At 37.0% G+C, this 13,081-nt stretch overlaps 1 long non-coding RNA gene across 1 annotated transcript; it reads right to left on the reverse strand.

Annotated features, from left to right (window-relative positions):
- Window positions 1-6: 6 nt before the first annotated feature.
- LOC110092763 lies at window positions 7-6,687 on the reverse strand. Its single transcript, XR_002302623.2, has 3 exons — window positions 3,008-6,687; window positions 1,914-2,063; window positions 7-1,665 (listed from the first exon to the last, which is right to left on the reverse strand). It is a non-coding gene; the product is annotated as an uncharacterized LOC110092763 (long non-coding RNA).
- Window positions 6,688-13,081: the final 6,394 nt, after the last annotated feature.

Here is a 13,081-nt window from a genome sequence, read left to right on the forward strand (position 1 = left end):
CCGGCTATGGCTTGGATCGGACTGGGCTTGAGCTCGGTCAGAGGCTTTGATCGTGAAATGGAAGAGAAGAGGGAGCAGCGAATGGGAGAGGGCAGGAGTTCGTGTGTGTGGGATCGAACAGAAGGAAGCCGCAAACGAAAGCCTCGTTTGGGTCGGGTATTTAACGACGCGAGCGGGTAGAGATCGAGAGCGGGCTTCAAGCAGAAATCACGGGATGCGATTGTTCGGCGCCGATTTCAGCTGGATTTGCGGCAGGTTTCGTGAATCCAACAGTTTACAAGTATTATTTTTCGTTCTTTTGGGTTTGTCTGCGGAGGTCAACAAGGCTCAATCGGCTGCTTCCTCAAGGAGTCCCGAATCCCTTTCCCTGTCGCTTTCTTCTGCTTGGTCTGGATGCACACAACAAGCAACAGTCGAATAACCTCTTCTCTTGCCTCCTGCTCCCTCTATACACGAAACATGGGGACTTTTTTTTCTCTCAAGTGGATCTTTCATGTGATATATTATTGTAGCCACACAAATTAGAGGAAAAGTAAGGGATTTGACACTGTAGCCGCCGATTTTTTAATCTTGGCCATTGGATGGGGATTCCCGATTTGGGCAAATTATGAGAAAGGACCAAGAGGTCAATTTAACCTATTTGGGGTTAATTGGATCTAGATTGGGTCAATTGGGCTAGGGTTGAGTCCGAATCGATATGAGTCGGCTCAAATTCGATTGGGCCTGTCTAAGTCAATTTCACAAAATTAAGCTTGAATCGGTGTCGAAATGAATCAAATTTAGTTCAAAGAGGTCCGATTTGGTTCGATTTGGACCAATTTTAAGTCGGTCCGATTAATTTGACTTTAACTTAATTAAATTGAGCTTTATTTAATTAAATTGAGGCTTTGTTTGGGTTGATTTTTGTTCAACGACGCTCGATCAAGTTGGTCAAGTGCGATCGAGCCTGACTGGATCGAGGTCGGGTTGATGCAAAAAAACATGTCAACAAGATTGAGCGTCAAAAGCCAAACGTGATTGAAATTGAAATCAGTGCGAGTGAGCGTGAGTTCTAATTTTTTTCATTCTCTTGTACGAGTCGTTCCATCAACGACGTGCACATTTAGTTTTAGCGATGTGCCGACGTGCCCCATCCCTCTTTATTTATTTATTATTATTATTTTAATTTATTTTATTCAAACAAATGTAAACAAGGATCTTTCTATCATGAAAGTCTAAGAAGTATATCAAATCACATGGAAAAATTAAACTAATCACTACGGCAAGGTATCATGTAATGGAAACAAGTAAAATTGTAAAAGACTTTCTCGTAAACAAGGATTTTCCTCAGCGCAGGCATACGAATCAATACTGATGGAATTTCTACAAAAGAAGGATTAGAAGGGATCATAAAGTTGAATAGGTAATAATTTCTCAAGGGAGGAAAGTGCTCATGTCAATATTTATAGAAGGACCATATTCATAATATTAAACAAAACAATGCTAGCAAGCACTAAGTTGAATAAAGCATAAGTGCTATTTTTTAGAAATCTGCAAGTAAACAACAATCCAGTCAGATGACAATTCAAAATCTGTAGCTAATATTGATAATACTAACCTGTAGATTGTTTCATAAACCAGAGGAACTGAAATTATGTATTGGGGCTGATACCGCTTCAAATCGCCCTGCCATAAATTCTAGATAATTTAAGCTCTCTGAAAGAGATCACATTTCTATCTCACATATCATGTGCATTGAAAAAGATTCAGCGGAACATCAAGTACCACAATGCATTTTCCTAGTGATTAAATGATCTAGATGCGTTTTTAATATGAAAATCATCTACATATTTTCAGTCTTTGTTTCCAAATAAATAAAAACCCCTTGGTGTTTAAGCTGATAAACAAGAAAACAAAACCAAGTTTTTCAGTACCTTCAATTTTGCCATATTTGTGTAAACCTGCTCAACCCCCGAGGCAAATGCGAAGTACTCAGCAGCACGCTCATAAGCATGCCATGATGGAAGCATGCTTAAAAACCTCTCTCCAGCAACCATAGGTACAATCTCCCACAAGTTCTTTATCTATAAAGAAATTTTTAAAAAGAAAATTGAGAAGCGAGTAACAATTAAATCAAAGAAAATAAGAAACATTATTTGAACAACCAATAGGTGATAAAGGAACCAAAACATAATAAACCAGTTAATTAATGTGCCAGTGTACCAAGTTGAAAAAGAGTTTCTGATGTTCATATTATAGCAGAGCTCAACTATAAGTGTTCCTCCAAAAAGCCATAACAACCTGCCTATAATGAGATTTGTATTCTTTAGCAATATGAATATGAAGTACAAAATTGTCAGACATTTTTTCAGTGCCACTCCTCTTATAGGTAAGCGAATAGAGACGCTAAATACAGAATTCCTTTTTTACTTGTGAAACGGCAAGACAATTTTCTGTAATCAAACGTAGTAACTTATTTATAAGCCACGCTCAAATAGACAACATGACTACAAAACAGTTGTTTTTGATTTATTAGACAAATGACCTTCTCTTGTGCAAATTTGTTTGGGTTTCTGGTGCAAATTTCTGTCACGAGCTCCTAACCCAATTTTTTTCTGACAAATATTTATATCCACAGCAACGGAGCTCATCCCCCACCCCCCTCTCTCCTTTCTGGCTATAATTTATGGCAATCGAGGCACTAGTTTCAGTCCCCTAAACCTAATAAAGGGAAAGACAAAAATTGGAATCTACATCACTGCACCTTCCAACTCAAGTGATTTCTAAATGTGTTCCCTCATTCGTCTATTTGTTGCATCAATTTAAAAAAGTGTAGATACATTTAATGAAGAAAAGAACATCTGCATCGTAGAGGCATTTATGTTATAGAATATATGATAAAGATATATTAAGTTCTTAATCATTCATAGACTTTATATATAAAAAAAAAACAATCATAAAATAAGTTTCAAAAAAGCTAACATCTAATCAGCATGTATTTTACATTAAAGCGTGAATGTTTGGGAACCTTATCTAGCACAGATATTTTTAGGAGAGTGGCCTCCCTACACTCACTTCCCTGTTCCTTAGCTCAAACTTCAAAAAATATTTTCCATATGCAACTAATCATTGTAGATCACGCGTCATCAGCATCATGCCCAAGTTTGCCCTCCCTTGAATAATGCCATCTGCAACTACTTGAGAGCAAAGAGCAGTTGAAGCGGATATTATATTTTATGCCATACAAAAAAATTGTTAATTTAAGTTGAAGAGATCAGGTAAAAAATATGGTACATATGTAGTTTTAAGACAAATAAAAAAAAAAGTGGCAAATTCAAGTATGTTCAGGAAACTGCATCAATGGCTGGAGGAGAGAAAGGACAGCTGCTCGCTGCACTTCTTTTCAGCTTTTATTATGCTTCTTGCTGCCTACACACCTACAACACTCTAGGGACAGCAAGACTCAATCTCATCCATTGGATTGAAGTCGTATAAAGGGAAGAACTATAACAAGAAAGAGTCCTTAAATGGATTTATTTGATAAATCTAAAATTTATGAACTGTGGCGCTACAGCATTGGGATTTTGAGTGTCGCGACTCTAGGGTGCTGAAATTTGAAGTGGTCGTGTTGATGCTCTCTGTTCTACAAAAACAATGGAACGAGCATGTAGCGCTGCGGTGCCGATTAGGAGCGGCACGGATCTACCAATACATATTTTTCTCAGCACTGCAATTGCGTACATATTGGATCTACAACTACATATGCAATGAATGCACAATGTTTTTCATATATCTATGCTTCGCAAATATATATCATATGAGTCAAAGAGAATTCTATCAAAATCCATTAAACTACAACCTGATTTAAAATATGTTGAAGAGCCTGAAAGAATATTGAAATATGATGTGAAACAACTGAGAAATCGAGAGCAACCATTTATAAAGATTTTATGGAAGCATGGAATTTAAAGAGATGCCACTTAGGAGAAAGAATAAAAGATGAAAGCTCAATATTCATATCTATTCAACGAAGGTATACCCATTTATTTTTATTTTTTAAAAATTTCAAGGATGAAATTTTTATAATGAGGGGGGTTATAATAATTGGTTCAGCCGGTTTATTTGAACCAGTAAATGAATCGGCTCCTATCAAACAAACAAGTGAACAAGAGGGCTGAACGAATGAAGCATGCGGACAGAACGCAGGCGCGAGAAGGGACGGCGGGTTTAGATTGCATATTCGAGTAAGGAATCGTATGTGGGAGTGAAAGGAAGTGACTAATCGTGAGAAATAACTTCATTCACTCACTCCAATGAAAGCAAATGAATGTGAGAAGCTTCAGCCGAGAGTAACTGTGCCGAGAGGAAAAAGGAGATGGAAGGTAAGTTTGTTCATTTTTTTGGGCAATTTCTTCCAAGATTTAAACCTAAGAAAAGGTCGATATCTAAATTGAGCGTAGAGGAAGAAAGTTTGGAAGATAGAAGAATTTGTAATTTTTTGAATTTCTTCCATTCCCTAACTCTGGAGGAAAGAGTAAGTGCTTAAATTATCGATTTATGTTCAACTTAAAAAATTATATTTTCATTACTCTAATTGAAGAAGTAAAATATTATTGTCGATAGGAAGAATCCAAGCGAAGCAAGCCTTGATTCAATAGTGAAGTGGAGAAAAATTTATTGAGGTAAATTTATAGTTTCCTTCCTCTTTAAGAATATTTAATTATTAATTATATTAGAATTCAACAACATATGATGAAATTAGAAAGATTGATCTGACAAATAAGAAGTATTCTGTATTATATAGTTACATAAATGATAACCGACACCTTCGACGTTGTTCTTAAGGATGCCAATTGTTGGAGAATTTTTGTTGTCCTCAAAATGATTGCATACTTTATGATCGAGTATGGCATAAGAATGATGATATATTATCCGGAAGGGGAAAAATATCATTTCTTTATGGACTCAATAATAAAATTTACAATTTAACAGAGATTTCCAAATTCAATGTTTGGTCGAATGGGAATTATTTATTATGGGGTACAGATCTTCCATAGGGGCAAGCCCTTATGATTAATTGCATCTCAAGCTTTGGTACTTGAGAAAACTTTTGATTAAACTAGTGATTTTCTTTTCTTTTTGAAATCATTTAAATATTGGCTAAATTTTATTTTTAGAATCCATGAAAGTCTTATTTAAAGGTTTTGGCCTTTAGGAATTCTAAGGGGGAAAGAATCAACTTAGAATCAGATTTTGAAATGAGAGTCAAATGAAGTAGGAGCACTTGATTCTGAGAAATCTCAGAGGTGCTCGGACTATCCTATGTTGGGCTTTACATTTTAAAAATCTAACTTTTGTTTAAGTTGACATTTTTATTAGAAGTTTGGGACATACATTCCAAATAAATATGTTGGAGGAACTGCCCAAAAGGAGAGGACTTGTATGGTTATTGGAATCAACCATTATCTCAGATCCTAAAACTAAGGCAAGGATTACTGAGAGGTAGTGCCTCGAACCTAAATCTAATAGAATGAAAAGGGACTTACAAAATACGTCTCACATGAAGCATAGCCAGCCCGACCCCTGAATTTATTATCATGTCTAGAAAGGACTACCAGCTAGACCCACCTAAACACTTTTAAAATCAAGTTTTCCGGTCTCAAAGCATATAGGTGGAGGGTGTAAAACCTGAAATATATCGATCATTAGTGCCGCACGCATTTCGATGCACCGCGATAAAATTAGACAATTTCAAAGTCATCAGAATTCGACGCAATAAATTTTATAAAATTTTACGCAAAATTTCGATCAAAATGGTATAAATAACATATATCTAATTTTGCACGATATTAAAATTAAAAATTGTCAAAATTCGTTTAAGTAAACTTTAAACCATTTTGCCAATTCTACCCCTCATGAAGCTTTAGGGAAAGTTAAGTAGGAGGGGCTGTTGACCTCGTTTTTGTCCTGATTAGTTTTGAGTGCACTTGGTTGAGTTGATCGGGCTTCGTCGGGCTTGATTCAATTCGAATTAACGTTGATTTGGATTTTGATTTTTATTGCTTTAATTTGGTCTAGTTGAGTCGAGTCTAAGCTAGCCTGGACTGAGTCGAGTTGTGTTTGATTTGAGCCTGCTTTCAGCCTAATGAGTCTTACTAAATCCTAATCAAAACTTAATTAACTTTCCAAGCCAATTTGAATCCCATCGTTGGATCAAGAAATTGATTTGACGGCTCCGATCTCCCCTCTCTCCCTTTCGTGCCCTAACTAAGGCCGAGGGATCCATTTTTCACGCCAGGCCGCCCTTTAGTTCGGGGGATCCCAGAGAAACGAGTCGCCTCTCTTTTCTCTCGTGCGGCCAACTCTCTCTCGCTCCCGCTCTCGCTCTTCTCTGTTCGCGCGACCCCAGCCAGGCCGACCCTCTTCGACGGATCTGCTCCCGCCATTCTTAGCTGATGACCTCCCTCGTCCCTCTTATTTCTCTCTTGCTCACGGAGGCCAGCCAAGGCCGAAGCCCATCCGACCCCTTCGCCAGAGCCGAGCCCCAGACGGAACTCCTGCTCCTAGCCGACGTCTCCCTCTCCCACGCGACTGCAGCCGACCCTCGCTCGACGTCTGGAGTCGAACCCAGGCACAGGTCGCGACCTCCTCTTGCCCTAACCGAAGCTTTCTCTCCTACAGCAGGTATATCTCCTTCTTCTTCTCCTTCTTCTTCTCCTTCTTCTTCTTCTTTCTTTCTCTTTTTTCCTTTGTCTTTCTTCTTTCTTCTTCCCTTCTTATTCCTCTTCATTAATGAATAAAAAAAAGAATTCATGGAATCTCTTTACAAAAATCTGAGAATTGCCTGGGTCTTTTTCTTCTTCCTTTTGTTACAGATTTGTGCACATGTGGTTGAGTTATTTATTACAATGATCATTGATGGTTTTATGTGGATTATCTATGTGAGTTTAGATCAAGTAGGTGTGAATCGAACTCTTCATGCTAATATGTTTTGCACAACCTTGCCAACATAGCATATCACTTGCTCGATTAAATGCCTTAGTAAGACTTCATTTATTTCTGAAACTTTGTTTCAAAAGGCTTTGAGCGGTTGATGTTTAAACTCGTGGGAATGACTTTAATTTTTGTCACCATAGACTTGGTGATGCCTCTGACATCACCTCCTATTATCTAACTTTATCACGGTACTTGATTCTCAAGTAATGTTTTAGCCCTTGCGAGGAAGGATGGAGTCATTGTTTATTTGGCTTCTATGGTAAATTCCCTATGGATTTCTTTTGAATAAAACACCACCTATTTTATAAGCTGTTGATTATGAAGATCAAGCTATATGATGTCGTAGATTGTGAAGGTTCTTTTATATATTGCTTGAATGGCTTCCATCAAATAGGTGTATAAATCATGGCTTTCATGGTGTTTGTTTTGTGTGATTCCGTAACCATCACACACCAAGTGTTTGATGAAATATCCTAAATGAAAATTATAAAGATTGTCTTGCATTGAGGCTTTTTGTAATGAGCTTGTTCACTCGATATGATGTGAGAAGGATTTATCCTTCTCTGTTGTAGATAATTCCTTGCCATCTTGTAAATGAAGCACTCTCTATTTCATAAATATCTCACTTGGGAGATCAAACTAGGTAGGTTTGTAAAGCATGAATGAATTATATGGTTTAAAGCTATGTTCTTAGTAAAGAAAATCTGCAGAAGATTATGTTGATGGATGGGTTGTATTATTCTGTGTAGTTTAGAACTCATGTATAGAATACAAGAAATTATAGTATTCTTTAACAAAGGCATGCAAGGCGTTGGTGGTAGTACTTAATAAGAAAGGATAAAGGCGTAGACAAAATATGCATTGATTTATATTGGTTGGAAATGGACTCCTCGTATATGAAATTTGTGCTTATTTATGGTTCAAATCATGTGATAAATAACTGATTTTTTTTGTAGAAATTTTGAAAGACTATAAGAGATTATATTATTCTTTGGCAAAAACATGCATGCAAGGTGTATGTGTTAATGCTCGTTGAGGGCTATTTTCATAATCTTATTTTGTCTTTCATCCATATGAAGTACAATTGATTGGGAATATGCCTATCTTGAAAGAAAAGAGAAGTGGTTGCTATTTGTGAGTCTTTCATAAGGTATCTTTAGGGAAATGGTTAGAGAGTCTTATAGGTGATCTTGTGTAGGAAAGTTTCATGAATTGCTTTACATGTAAGAAGTTTTATTTAGGAATCGAATTTGATTTGATGCGATCTTTGTTTGTTTTATGTTGGAGGGTTCTCTAAGTTGCTTCATAATTGAAAAGTTTTATGAGATGTTTTATATCAAATAATTTGATGGCTTTGGTTGAATTGTAAGTGACACTTTGTCATGTGTGTTGGAGTTTTGAGTTTATTGGATTACTCCCTTGAATTTTGGCAAAGCATTGTATGTCCTGTATGAGAATGATTTCAGGAATTTGGGTTAGGAGCTCCTCTTGAAATTTTTGATGGCATGTGGCATGGAAGGTAAAAATTTGTTGGAAGATTCTTTTACCTACCCTATATTCTTATGATGAAATATCACATGTGCACTTTGCTTAGATTGAAGCATGTTTTGATTATGGAGAAGTTATGTTTTGTGCTTAAGGCTTCCTAATTCCTTTATGGGAGATTAAATTGACATTGAGTTCCCTCCTTCCCCTCTTATAGCCATTATACCTTTGGTGAAATTTGGAGGTTAGAATTTCTATTAAATGAGTTTGTGATTTTGAATGGAAAGTGGAATACCTTTCCTGAAATATGTGAAGTTTCAGTTTGATGGCTATGTGTAGAATGGAGAGATGGGTGTAGTCTCCTTCCAAAGCATTCTTTTCCTTCATTTCTTTTGTTATTTGATGATTATGGATCCTGCAGGCATTTTTTTTTGGGTTACCTCATATCATGTGTTTGTATTGGAAAGAAGAACATTCTAAATTTTCTCTTTGCATGAATGAAAACGAACAGTTGCTTCACTTGCTTGAAATGCTTCTTTTCAGTTTTTGACGGAATGAGATGAGTTTAAAGTGGGTTTGTTTTGGATGATTATTGGAAATATGTTATGATTTGTTTTATGTCGGGGAATCGTGCCTCTTGTATTTCTTCTCGTTGGAAGGCTTTACGTGCTATATTGTAATATGTTTTATGAATGTTTTATGCGGTTTTCTGGGCTTTACCCCACGCCGAGTACAAGAGCACTCGATTGTTTTGTGTTTTTGATGGTTGTTTGTGTAGCGTATATATGTGTCGTTTGATTTAATAGTTTTCTTTTTAATGTTTTTGGATCTTTCTTCGAAAATTTTATAATGGTGTTCAAACGTGGGAGAGTTCTTTATATCTTTTTGGAAGCGAAGTGGATATTTATAGTGAGCTTGTTTTTCTTCTCTTCGTGTTTGCTCCTAGAGTCGAGTTTGGATGAATATGGTGGTTGGGAAGACGGGCATTATTTTTAGTTTTAGGATTTTGGTTTTGGAAGAGCTTGATTTTCCTTTGTTGTTCCGAGGTTTATTAGGAAATAATATTTTTTTGGTTGAGGCCGGGTATTTCTCGGAGTGTTTTACTCGAGCGTGGGGACACTGAATGGCATTAAAACCCCTTCTCTCCTGTTCATTTTAGCATTGAGGATAAGGAGTGAATGGTGTTTTCAGAGGACATGCTTGGCTATCAAGATCATGTCCATAACAAAATGCCACATTCCTTTATTATTTTGTCCTTTCATTTCTTCCTCTCTTTCGTATTTCCTGTAGTTTTTGTTTGTCTTTGCATTCTAACTACCCTGCTGCACGTTAATGGTGCTTAGTTTCACTTTGTATGATCACTAAACCTATCACTGTACATGTATGTAAATGTCTAGAAGGGTTAGAAAAAGCATCTCCTTCGTTTCTGCTATTAACACTTAGCGACACCGTAAGGACAAAATTTAGGACACTGAGTTCTTTGAGGAGTAACAATGAGCCGACTTACGCGGATCATGCGTCATTCTGTATTAGGGGTTATTGGCTCAAAACTGGTGCAGACTTTAGTGTTTTATCCACGTTTCTTTTCTAGGTTTAGTATCTCGTTCTTAATTTACCTTAATAATTATTTCAACATAATTAAGTCCTGAATATCCACAACTTAGAATGATACTAAAAACTTAATTATTAACATGCCAAGCCTTAAAACATACAATTTAAACCCAAATCTCATTAATTTACTGAATCGATCTCTAATTAACCTAAAAATGGAAGCTTAAATGAGCTTTAACCAATCTCTTAAATCAACCTTGTACTAATTTCTTATCAATCTCTAACCACACTATAGCAATCTTTCTAAAAAATGTAGATTAAATTAGAGAGAGTGAACCATAGAACTAGACATAATTCCCATAAGCTAAAACACATTACTAAACCAAATCTACTAATCTCACACTAAAACTTCATCAGACCTTGAAACTAATCTACTAAAATCAATCAACAAACCTTTAATATAACTTATCAACTGTTTTTAGGATGGACTACTCCCGGGGCTGCGGGAGCAAGTGGTCGCCTGAAGTGAGGGCCTGGTTCCTCGAGCCTTGGGTGGACACAACGCCACGAACCAGTTGATAAGCAAAATTGAAGTTAATCTAAACCCTTTAATTGATTAATAATGCTACACCCTAAATTCATCTTTAGGTCTTCTAATTTACTAACCAATTAAAATAATTCAATCAAATCCCTAAAAATAAATATCTCTAAAATCAATCATAAGTTACCATATTTAAACTTAAATTAAAATCCCTCTTTTGTCCTTTCAACAAAATCACATGAACAGCAACTATAATTAAACTTCCTACCATTGGCCCATCCAAAACTAAACACAAACTTAGATTGGTTTGGCTATGATCACGACTACTAGCTTTGTTGGCTAATTCTTTCTTTATTGTTCAAGTGTTTACTAACGTACACATCGCTCTATAAATGCAATATTGAATTCCTGTTACTATATTCAATTCCTGTTAAGTTAAAATCTTTGTTATAATTTATTCTGCATTTCTTTTCTGAACGGCATCGGTACGCTATTATATATATTTCTCGTTACTTTTCTGCGAGGTGACATGTGGAGCTTAAATGATCGGTAGCTAAATCGAACATCATTTTCTCTATAAGCTTTTGTTAAGTGGCAGCGCCACATTCAGGTATCGGCTAAATTTCTTGCATGACTTAAGTGACTCAAAATCTCAGTTATATTCGGAATTCGCTTTACAGCTGCAACATCAAATTGTTAATGTAGGTATTGCTAGCCGTATGTTTAGGGTAGCCAGCCTTAGGGTAAGTTTCACTAACGAAGCTTTGGCCCTATATGGATTCAAGCTTGGCCCCCTTCTGTGAACCCTAGAGACCATTAGGGTCATTTAGGCCTGTAAGGTGAGCTCCACCTACCTTGTGTGGCCATTGGGCATCGGTGTGTGTGTCCGCACACGAAGTGGGCATCGCTAGATTTTTTGGCCCCTTACTGGTTTGGGTACAGAATACACGCTCGCTATTGTTTTGACTATTTTTTTTCTTTCTTTTTTCTGTGAGCCATTAGAGACCTTAGGGTCACTTTAGGCCTGTAGAGATAGGACCAACCGACATGTATGACCTTTTGGGTCATGTCGTGCGGTATCCCAATCCCTCCACGAAGTGGGCTATGATATGATCATTTCTTCGTGCGGGTACTTGCTGGGGGTATTCCTTAGGGGTGTTTATTTATTAATTTTTTTTTTGTACTCTGATGTCTGAATGTCATGTGCATTGCATTGTTTTCACACCTTATACCTCACATTATTGCTTCAATTACATACACACATCAACCTCAATAGAGCTAGGGATATTTCGTAATCTGTCTTATGCATCATGACATGGCGTTAGGGTACAAACCTTTTGACATATTATAGAGTCAACTGATTAAATTCTTGACACTATTCGATCCCTTGATATTTCTAGGATAAAAGCTCTTCCTAATCTATATACTATAGGGTGATTGATTGTGTTTAGGATGTTAAGCTGGCAGCAGCTCCAAGGCAAAGATTATGTCCAAGGTTGTTTATCACACTTCAGGTGTCTCCGTTCATCGCTTTTGTCCTAAGAATACTGATTTTTTGATTATCTGTCGTTTCTCTTAGGATAGTATTCGATTTTTGAATCTATATATAAACTCACAGATTGTTGTATCATTCTTATCCATTTCAATAGAAATCGATTTAATCATCACTAAGCGGTAAATGAAGAAGACCAATTTGGAATAGAACTTAGGATTTATTCTGTGTCACCAAATCAAGAAGTGAATAAATCAACATCCTTAATCGATCGAGAGTTTTTCTAGATCGAGTCACAGATGTGACATTACTCACCGGGGCTTTGCGCCCGTAGAGAAACCGAATCCCCACAATCAAATAAACCCCATTTCCGAGCTGATGCTCGAAGTGGGGGAAATCGCGCGTGAACTTTTGCGGTTGATAGATGATTTTAGTCTATACGTCCGAGGTTGGATAGTGAATGAAGAGACACGCTATCTATCTCCATATGAGCTATAGCGTATCTACACCCTCCTGCTGCTCTCCCGGCTCTTCCATTGGCCTGCTTGTGTCGGGTGTAAAGGCTTACAACCATTTTGTCCTACGGGATAGTGTGATCGTACCCTTTGCATTCGAACCACATGAGCAGAATCCTTTCGAAGACCCACAGGGGCACGTGTAATTCTTCTAACACCTTAAATCCCTAAGAGACCGAAATATTTCGATCTCATGCGTTGTTTGCTCGGTTGGTCAAACGAAAGGGAGAGGGAGGCGGACAAAGGAGCGCGGGTTCAAGGGTAAGGCGCTCTCCGGCGGCGGTTTGTGAAGATGAACGAAGAGAGAACATTGGAGGAGTAAGGTGAGTTCTAAGAGCATTTCTCATGGTTTTTCCTTACAGATTCCTCAAGAAAAAAAAAAGGAATTAATGAAAACTTCAAATCTCTTTAAGAAAATGATAGGGAAGTTTTAAGAGATGATTTTAAGCATAAAAATGAGATGTTTCCCTTAAAATTTTAGATTTTAAAAATTAGGGTTTTCTCCGATTTTCGTTTCCTTTC

This window comes from Dendrobium catenatum, unplaced genomic scaffold (genome assembly GCF_001605985.2).
Source record: "Dendrobium catenatum unplaced genomic scaffold, ASM160598v2 original_scaffold_9696, whole genome shotgun sequence".
NCBI classification, from domain to species: Eukaryota; Viridiplantae; Streptophyta; class Magnoliopsida; order Asparagales; family Orchidaceae; genus Dendrobium; species Dendrobium catenatum.